The sequence below is a fragment of the Eumetopias jubatus genome, unplaced genomic scaffold, assembly GCF_037043125.1.
Source record: "Eumetopias jubatus isolate StellerSeaLion01/CBP00866 unplaced genomic scaffold, mEumJub1_p1.0 scaffold_2, whole genome shotgun sequence".
Taxonomy (NCBI): Eukaryota; Metazoa; Chordata; class Mammalia; order Carnivora; family Otariidae; genus Eumetopias; species Eumetopias jubatus.
In genome coordinates, this window is record NW_028274808.1 from 1504226 (window position 1) to 1513455 (window position 9230).

The following is a 9230-nucleotide window of genomic DNA, read 5'->3' on the forward strand; positions in this document are numbered from 1 at the left end:
GTTGCGTGGTTGCTAGGGTGCTGTAGACAATGTGGGGAGGTGCCCGGATTTACACAAATGCATTCTGGAGGAAAAACATTCATTCTCCAGTATGGCGAGGATGTTGAATGCTCATGTGTCATTTTCTAAATTGCTTCAAGGAAGCCCATTAAAATGAACCTATCTGTATAATGAGGCTCAGCATCAGAAGACCGTACCCATCGTGGTACTGTTTTCTGCATCAGTACAAAAAAGGGATTTGCTCCAAGAAGAAATGATAGCTCTGATATAAGTGAAGGATTCTCAACTCACCCACTTTTTGTGTCTGTTCATTTCACTCCTTATATCCAAAAAATTCTTCTCTGTCCCTCTTTGTTCTTGACCTTCCACATTTCCATTAATCTCTGTTTGCTTCTGTATCTCTCTGCACCAAATTCCTAGGACTTAATGACCTGCAAATTGCTTTATTTATCTTGCTTTTGGTGTTTTGCCAAAATATAGCTGCAGTTATATACGGCATAGAGTCTACCAGATAAGGCAGTCTCCACCTGAAATTTAATCATGAGAGCTTATATTTTCGAAGTAGATGTTTGTGTTCTGTTTCATCAATCACATTCTCAACGGTTTCCATAGTGGAATAAGAACAGAAATAGACGTGCATGGTGACTGACAACATAATAAAATTAAAAGAAAAGAACAGAAATAGACAAAAAAATTACTGTTAGTTGAAATTTCCTGATATCTGCCATCTGAATGGTGTGTCTCAGTATTTGTAGTTGGAAAACAGTTTATAGATTTATTTTTAAACAATGTTTCATGATTCATTTTTTTCTCAGTGAGTTCAATCACATTTAGAAAAGACACTAACAAATGATTGCAAGATTGTGCCTTTAGAGTAGTTTTAAGAAGATACTTGGAAAGAACATGCTTATAGGTAGAAATTGTCCTAGAGATAATACAAGACATGCTTTGGCTTTGCTGCTTTAATACCTGGTGCCTTGGAATTGCAGCTGAATAATAGCTAACTATCCAGTTACACAGGCAATGAGACATATCTTTCTGAGGACCTAATTCTGCTGATTCATACAAAAAGTATTACTTTTTTAAAAGATAGCTTAAAAACAGGGACTTTTTTAAAGAAGTGAGACACTATAAATGCACCTTAATTATTCCCATCTTTGACTTGTCTACTTAGGTTTTTCTTTTATAATGTGTCAACAAACACTATATGTAGAAGTCAGAATCAAATACTTTGAGCTCAGGGCTCAAGAGGGGCTCCACCAGCATCAGCTGTGAGAGCTGGGCTCTCACCCTGTTTCCTCTTATAACACGGAGGAAAGCACCCCCGTGGGAGGCGGGGCCTGTGATTGCAGGAGCTCAGCAACCAACGCTAGCCTTCCTACTTCCCGCCGATAAAGCCGATAAAGGTGTGCGGTACCTGGGCTGCATTCATGCACACGAGGGGCTGTGTGCAGGGCTGCTCAGTCCTGCGTGAATGTCACTGGGTCTCAGAGGCATGGAGAGAGTGGAGCCCCAGTCGGTCCATCACAGGGCCTGTCCTCTGCACCCTGTGCCACCTCCCCATGTCGCCAGGCTTCTGTCACCTTTCTGGTGGACTTAGGGTGCTGTAGACACTGTGGGGAAAGTGCCCTGATTTACACAAATGCATTCTGGAGGAAAAACATTCATTCTCCAGTATGGCGAGAATGTCGAATGCTCATAAGAGTGGAGCTTATGTTTAAATTAACCCATAGCAACTTATTTAGGCAGTTATAAGCCCCAGTAAATTATTTTTGGAAAGAAGAATGTAAGCTCTATAATGTGGACTAATAGCCTGACACATTGGCTGTGTTTGGATTCAGTATGCACGTGCAAGTCTGTGTGCCCACGCACGCGCACGGCTCCATTAATTTAGGAAAGGGGTAGATATGGCAGGATGTTCACTGTTCCTTAACATTCAGATGAATTTGGTTGCTTTTTGGCTTCTTTTGAAGAAAATCGTGTAAGATTTCCAACACAAAGATCAGGACTTAGAAAATTCTAGCCATTTATGCATTAGAGTTCCTGAATTAAAAAAGAAAAAGAAAAAGAAAACCTCCAAGGAAAACAAATTCCTTTGACTCTGTTCTCTCTTTGACATTGATCTAGAGCTAGAGTCTTACTTTGCTCTGGTGCAAGTGATGCAAATGCACTTTGACAAGATCCTGAACTGAGATCTTGCACCGTTCCTGGCCTGATGGAAACTCGTTTCTGGATTTAAGTGCGTTTATGTCTTAGTAACTGGTATTAGGAGCAAAAGGTTTGTTGGAAAGCACTCAAAGATTGGATGAGGTGAACAGAACAGTACGTTTGTCATAGAATTGCTAAAAATGGAAGCATCTACTTTTTTTTTAATGAATCAGAGGAAATAAAATTCACAAGTGTATTATGACATGTAGGAGTCATATTTTTAACAAATGATGATTTTGGTTTGAGACTTGGCATTGCCATTTTAATCCTGCTGGTCCTCTCTGGCTGACCCTATTTTTCAAGCTTACCCTCCCTATGCTCTTAGAGTTCCTGTGCACACTGGGCAGCATTAAATATATATTCTTTTCTTGTAGAGCCGTAAGTTGATACCTCACTGCTTTTATTCCTGTGGACCTAAAGTCAGAGCGTGTATCCAGTATCAACCTTTGTCATGTCACCCAGTTCCCAGTGCACCCCTGGGAACACCAGCTCATGTGGGGTTTGCCTAGACACGAGTTCATATAGCTCCTCCTGCTGCCTTGGAGATACGCTGCCTTGGAGTTACACTGCCAGGTCTCCGTCATGCAGCATTCTTTTTAATTAATTAATTTGTCAGAGCGAGAGAGAGTGAGCACAAGCAGGGGGAGCAGCAGAGGGAGAGGGAGAAGCAGACTCCACGCTGAGCAGGGAGCCGGACATGGGGCTCGATCACAGGACCCTGGGGTCATGACCTGAGCTGAAGGGAGATGCTCAACCGACTGAGACATTCAGATGCCCCTCATTCAGCGTTCTTACAAAAGTATCCGTCTGCGCTAAAATTTCATGAGATCATGAAACCCCAGCAGAGCTCACCCCCCCAACCCCAGGAATTCAGGACATTATGGCAGTTTTTCAGGAATACCTCTGCTGTGTGCCAAAAAAAGATAACAAGAGGAGATCTCCAAATCAATATTCCAATTTCAGTAGCAAATGTAATTTGGGAGACTTTCTCCTAAGATACATAAGATGGTTTTAAAGTGGTTGTATTCAATTAAATATTTCTTGACCATCTGTGATACCCAAAAAAGATAAAATGGTAGATGGGGGAAGAGAAGGTGTGACATGATTTAGGGATTGAGCCAGAAGGGAACAAAAGGCCAAGCATAAAACTGACAAGTTTTAAGAGCCAATTCATAATATTTCAGTGACATGTTAGACTTAGGAATTCATTCCTACCTGAGATACAAGTATTGGGGATAAACAGGAGAGTCGGACCCCATGGTTTGACCTGAGCAGCCACCCATCTCCCGAGAGCAGAGTTAGTTAGCCCAAAAGTCAAGTGGAAGACGTCACGAAGACAACAAAGCTACAGAAAGTGGTAGAAGGAAGAACATGCACGGGGCTCCGGTATGTGCCCAGCACTATCCGTTTCTCATTCAGACCACTTGGGATGTGTCTTACGGCCCCAAATGTGGTTTATTGTGGTCAGTGATCTGTATGATCTTGAGAAGAAGGTGTATTCTGCTGTTGTTGGAAGAAGTAGCTTAGACACGTCAGTTCCATCCCACTGATTAATGATGTTGTTGGGTTCAGCTGTGCCCTTTACTGATTTTCTGCCTGTGGGTCTATTTCTGAAGGTAGGGTATTGAAGTCTCCAACTATAATGGTGGATCCATCTATTTTCTTTTTTGCAATTCTATTAGTTTTTGCCTCATATAGTTTGACAAAGCTCTGTTGTTAGACACATGCTTGTTGGAATTGTTATGTCTTCTTGGAGAATTATGGAATGCCCTTCTCCATCCCTTGTGATGTTCTCGCTTTGAAGTCACTCAGTCTGGCATGAGTGTAGCCTTGTTTTCTTTAGGTAGTGTTGACATGGTGCATTTTTTCTCTATCCATTTACTTTGAGCCTATATGTGTCTTTATTTTTAAAATGGGTTTCTTTTTTTTAAAAGATTTATTTATTTATTTATTTATTAGAGAAAGAGAGCATGGTGAGTGGGGGAGGGAGCGGCAGAGGGAGAGGGAGAATCTCAAGTAGACTCCCTGATGAGCACCAGAGCCCAAGGTGGGGCTCGATCCCATGACCCTGAGACCATGACCTGAGCTGAAATTAAGAGTTGGACACATAACAGACTAGACCACCCAGGTGCCCCTGAAGTGGGTTTCTTGTGGACAGCCTATAGGTGGGTCTTGTTTTTTGATCCTCTTGGACAATCTCTTTTATTTGGGATATTTTGACCATCAGTGTTCAGAGTCATTATTGATATAGTAAGGTTAATGTCTACCACATTGGTTACTATCTTCAATGTGTTGCTCTTACTCTTTGCTCCTATTTTTGTCTTCCTTAATTGCCATTTAAAAACATACCACTAGTTAAATATTATTATCCCCATTTTATAGATGAGGAAAGTGAGTCTCAGAAGCACTTAACATTTTGCCAAGTGCGTGCATTTAGTTGCTAGTGATAACAGGGATTAAATCAGGACTGTCTGACCAGCAAATCTCTGCTCCTTCGATCCCATGAAACCACTTCCCAGATTTTCCTTTTATTTAAAAATTTTCAGTCCCTCTCAGAGCATAATAACCATATGAGGCTCTAAACCACTTATAATGGTCACAGTCTAGTTATTATGGAAGGGGGGGGGTTACATGCAGCCAGCCTTTGTAGGCAGGTGCTGATGCAGGAGAAAAGGGGGAGGCACAGGTGGCAGACAGGAAGGCTAGAGACCTCTGGGATTGGAGGTGGTCCCCTGTCATTCCCTCTTGACTGCTTTCCTCTCATGCACACACACCCCACACCTGCTTCTCCTCCATCCTGCTGCAGTGCAGGGACTTAACACCCTCACCCTGGCGCATGGTGCAGACCGCTCTCTCCCCCAGGACAGACAGACCGCTCTCTCCCCAGGGCAGACCTCTGGCTGATTTTTCCTTCCTTGCCTCCTGCTTTCTCCTGCATTATGTGCAGTTTGTCTCAGGAGGATTAATGGAACAGGAACTTTTCCCATTATCTTCCATCGGCTCTGGAGTTTTTCCTGAAATGATCTGTTTATTTCTCCATTTTATTCTGTGCTGAATTTTTTGTTGTTGCTTCCTGGGCTGCTAAGCCCCGACCTGAACAGAAGACATTTCTCCTGCCTGCAGAACCTCTCGGAGTTAGGGGGCCGGGCCGACCGCTGTTCCTACAAAGAAGCTGTTGCTCACACTGTGGAGCAGGGAGGAGCAGGTGCATGACGTCCTTCTCCGAGTCTTGACAATTTTCTTCTTATTGGATATTGCGACTATTTCTGTCTGGTGTTGGTGTTGATCCACCTATTTTATAAGAAATAGGGGCGGTGAGGAACTACATTGGGCTGACTTTGCTGCATAGCCAGCGTGAGACTTGCGGGATGCGATCCCGTGTTGGAGGGGAAGTTGGTGGTCTTTCCAGGGCGCTGAGCCCAGGCGGGAAGGCCTCTGCCCTGGAACCAGTGCTGCCCGGCCCCGGAGAGGTGGCAGGTTTGCTGCCTCGTCCCGCCTGCTGCCATCCAACGGACTAACACGGGGACGCTGGGCATGTCCCAGGTCGGCCCCTGCCCCCACCTTGTCCGTGCACACAGCGTGGCTCCTGGGGCGTCCTTCATCACTTCGTACTTCGTTAGTGAGCCTTGTCTTATTTTGGCAGAAAATCCCATCTTTGTATCAGGACATCAGAGAAGCCAGGCTGTGACTCACATTCTCCCTTGTCACCTACAGGAGGCTGGTGAAAGTGTTACGGGGTCTCCTTCTTAGCAACTATTTCCCCATTTTTCTGATGAGTAAGTGGGACTGTGTGGTAAAGAACTTCGCACTTGCCACATCCTGATTTTCAGCGTAGCTGGGGATGCGAGTGCGTTCCCCTCCATCGAGGGCTGGGTCACAACAGCCCGCCGTCCCCAGAGCCAGCAGGGTGTCCGAACACAGAAGCCACTGGGTCAGCATTGACTTGAATTTTTAAAATTCAGAGATTAAACAAGCTGTTTACTATCCATTACCCAATTTTTAAAATACAAAGCCACCCACTGAAGTAATTCTGTGTGTGTTTGTGTGCGTGCACGTGCAAGATAATAAACATTTAGTTTTTTTCTTTAATCACTAAGTTTTGCAGTAATTTGTTATGCAGAAATATATAATGTTTACATTGAATATGATATAAATTGGGATTTTACAATAAGATAGTTAATCCATGTGAGAGTAAAGAAGTAATCATAGCTCCTTGGAGGAAGATATTAGTAAGCAGAAGTGACGAAAGCAATTGGAAAAGACAAACATCAAATAGGAGACTATAACCAGGTCTGACATTGCGGCAGAGACTGGCTGGCTGGCCCCTGAACTCATTTCTTATCTTCCCTGGAGTGCCCACCCAGTCACGAACCCTCCATCTGTCTGGTTTCTGTCTGCTGGTGGGTGGATTGGAGACACGCAGGACCACCCTGGAAACCCCACATGGAAGATGACAGAGCTGCATCAGCCCGGGTCCCGATGAGCCAAGGCGCAGACAACCTGCACACCGGGCACACAGAGGACCTGCCATCCGCAGGGTGGCCTCCATGGTCTTCTTGGACAGCTTCCTCTAGCCACTGGACTGCACGCCGTGCCCCGTGCATTGGTGCACAGTAGTGAGGAGAGTGGGGAGACGCCGGTCCAGCATCACCCTGCAGGGGAGATGGGGCGCGCGTCACTGTGCCTGCCACCGCCTACCTGTCCTTACACAGCACACTCTGCCCCCAGGGGGATGGCTCACAGACCCAGCCCCATGCCGCCTACAGGTCCACGTCCACAACCTCCAGGCTGCATGGGCTTCTTTGCATGGTCTGTGAGCCTCCGAGACACTTTCCTCGGACTAGCTGATTTTGCAGAAGATATTTTAGTGTGCAAAATCGTTTGCAGTCTTTTATATTGGTGAGCTGTGGAATACCTCCTTTCCTTCCTGTCCTACAAACTGCGGAGGAAATTGTCATTGTGTTTAATTAAACACCCAAGACAAGGAGTTTCTTACCCCTGATGTATTCTGGGACACACCCAGAACAATGCTCCAGTGTTTTCTTGAGGATCAGACTGCAGACCATACATATTTTGCTTTGCCTGTTTTACTGTCTTTAAAGTAACTTTTGTATGTGTCTATGCGAGCAGCACAGATAGATATGCACACACACACACACACATCTCCTAAGGAGTGAAATGTTTTTGTAAAAGGCAGTTAGGTCCTTTAAACTATCAGGGAAACCCCCTCATGGCGCAGTGCCTTTCTTCTGGCACAGACATCGATCTGATGGCAGGTAACTCCGCAGAAGAGCTGTCCTGGCGCATCTGTGAGGTGGTCCCTTTATTCCAAGGACAAGAAGAGAGATGTACCGCTTTGCTTAAAGCAAAATCCATCATTTGCACACCTTCTCCACAGCCCCACCTGGGAATTTAAAATCATTTTAGGAGCCTTAATTAAGGAAGCATCACAACATGCCTGTGGGCCGGATGAGAAATATTATCCCAATTTGGCTGGTAGGCAGAGCGATGCAGAGGAGTGTGAGTGAGCTTTTGAAGGTTACCCAGTGAGTTAAATGAAATCCTTGGAAATATGTCTGTCAATAGCCTTTTTTTTTTTTTTTTTTTTTGGCCTGCTATTAGTACAAGGGTTTTAAACCTTTCCTGCGAGCACTGGTTTTTCAAAGGATACTTCTGGGGCGTGGGGTCATGGTGGACCCAAGCTGGCCGTGGGGCCGTAGCTTCATCCTGTGCTGCGGGTGAGCTGTGGTCTTCAGTGACTCAGAGCCTGAGGGTAGATGTCCGTAAAATCTACCACCTTTCCTGAATGCAGATCGTCCTCGACATCTTGGGCTACCTTGAGTTCTTCCCCAGAACCTCAACTGTTGCCACGCAAGTAAATTCCAGGGTGTGCTTGAAGATTTTTGAGGCGCCATCAATCTCCCACAGAATTCTGGTTGCATGCACTCTAACTTTCAGGAGCATTTTTGTAATGATGTTCAAGGTCAGAGGAAGGTGTCACCGCCTGACATCTCCCAGCCTCCATCCACCTGCGTGTCTTCAGGAAGGAAAGCGTTTGAGCCTGTGCTGATCTTTGTCATGGCCTGTTGCCGAGCACGTGTTGTATTAAATACTTTTTGAGATGTTACATGAATAAATATATGTCTGGATCAGCATGAAGGCTGGTTTCATAATCTATGTGAAGTCTTACTGAATCCTTAATTTTGACAAATCCTATGAACAAAGAACAGCCTTTTCACTCCTGCTTTAAAAAGTCAGTGCTTAAAGAATCAAGACCCTTTGGAGTGTCCAGGGAATCCCTTGAGCGGCGTGGGACAGATGGCGTGGTGGGTGCAAAAGGCAGTGGGAGAGGGCTATGTGCCACGGTGGGCAGCACAGGGGGCTAGGGGCTCAGGAACGCGGGGCTCAGAGAGGCTTAACCTGATCATGACTCTGCCGGAGGCTCCGTGACATTGGGCCAGCCATTCAGTCCCTGACCCAGAGTGCAGTTCTCTGTATGCAGAGTGCTGGGACCTTGGTGTCCGTGGGTGTGGGGCTGGCAGAGTAAGTTCTTGGCAAATGTTCTTTTCTCTCTGCTGCATGGTTTCCATGAAATCAAGGGGAGGAAGAATGGCTTCCTAGGAATCTAGTAAGAAAGAGTCCATGACAATGATAATGACACAGAAGTCAAGTAATGAGGAGCTCATTGTAGGTATCCAGTGAAAGACGTGTATTTGTGTCTATAAATAAATTATATATATATATATATATAATTTATATATAACACACACACACACATATATATATATGTATGTATGTTAGAAAAACACACATATCCCCTTCTGTTTAGGATGAGGATGTTCTAAGGTTATCAGCTATCTCCTCTTAGGAACCAGAACTTCAGTTAGGAACTTTAAATTGCCCATATGACTGAAGAGAGATTTGGTATTTGGATAACTGGGTACCAGGGACAACTAGACAAGTAATGAGCAGTGAGGATCCTTGGGAGTAATTTTATCTCAACATCTTTATAAATACTCAAG